Source organism: Sinocyclocheilus rhinocerous, unplaced genomic scaffold, assembly GCF_001515625.1.
Source record: "Sinocyclocheilus rhinocerous isolate Xijiao unplaced genomic scaffold, SAMN03320098_v1.1 scaffold1071, whole genome shotgun sequence".
NCBI lineage: Eukaryota > Metazoa > Chordata > Actinopteri > Cypriniformes > Cyprinidae > Sinocyclocheilus > Sinocyclocheilus rhinocerous.
The window spans coordinates 908,195-909,795 of NW_015638033.1; positions in this window are offsets into that span (position 1 = coordinate 908,195).

Sequence of the window (1,601 nt, forward strand, 5' to 3'; positions counted from 1 at the left end):
GTAAACGCCCCCTAATTAATATCATTACCATATAAAAGAGCACACGCCAATATCTGAATTTCTATGCTTGAAGCACAAGCACGAGCACAAAGAAAAAAAACTTTACAGAGTCTGAAACTGAGGTCCTGCTGGCGGAGCTAGAGGTTCGTGCGGGACGCTTTTTATTTAATAATGTGTAATTATTCTGTGGACAAACACTGTAAGGTGCTATATTAACACTAAAAATTCAACACTACGAACGGTGTACTTTTAACACTAGACAGATTGGGACCATATATGATCTTTAGTAGTGTTAAAATCGACACTTTAAGTGTTAAATTGACACTGCGTCTTTTACTGTGTACCCTTACCCTTAAATCAATGCAAATATATTTTTGGTAGCACAATCTGATAGGTAGCATGTTTCGTCGGTACACCGGCACGACCCTAAATTGAAGGTTGTGATGACGATTCGTTTCCTTACCATAATGTATTCTCTTGAAAATTATTTATTGTCAAATGTGTGTTGAATGTAAACTCCTATTATGAATTTAACCATTCAATGTGAATTTATCTGAGAATATTCTTAAATGAGGAAATCTATTCAGTGATTGGTCCATGCGTATTTAGTCATCCAAAATCCTGTTTGTGGTACAGTGTCGTGAATCAACTCTAAAGGTCTTTGCACACCGAGTCCGAAATTTTCGCATGCGTTTTTCCGTTTTTTCGTATTCTCGTATTCACCATCCTTTCCTATCAAAATGCATGCTACGGATGCGAAAACGCAGAAAATCGAACCTGATCCGAATTTTTTTATGACGGACGAAAGTTTCGGAGGCAGTGTGTAAACATGATTGACAACATGAGGTCGTATTTATTTTTCAACGTGCGAAAATTTCGGACTCAGTGTGCAAAGACCTTAAGCAGTAAATCTATAAAATAACGTTACAAATAAATACAGAAAATTCCATGTTACAGTACATTGTGCCATATTACATTTTACAGATTTTTTTAGGGTGTACATAATGGTGCGTATAAATAAAAGCAATTAAATTATATCTAAGTTAAGAACTAAATGAAAAAAAAACTGACAAAATAATAATCTTTAAAATAGCATCATATGACCCCTTTAAGACTGACACTTTAACACAAGATTTAGTCCTACACTTTGCTTAAACTACAACGGAGATGCTTGATAACTAACTTTTAAGCTTAGCTTTAAGCCAAGATTTTTTTTACACAAGTCAATTCTTAGCAGCATTCTAGAGAGTAATGCTCAGAGGCTTGATAAACACGGGCCCTGCTTCTAAACAGTTAAACACACTTTTAAAAAAAGATGTGGGAAGTGCGTCAAGGTAGCAGGTTGATGATTTTTATAAGGTTTGAGAAGAAACTCTGTCTAGCTGTGACTAGTTCCACATTGAAAGCACGAAGGCTGTCTTTATAGATGCTGTAGTGAATTTCAAGTTTTGTCTTCCGCCACAGCCGCTCAGCTTTTCTGCATTGTCTTTTCATACTCTGAACTGCTGTTGATTTTCTCCAAGAATTATCATATATTGAGCAGGTTAAAACATGTGTCCTGTGTGACACTGTCACACAATGGATGAAATGTTTAGACCTCT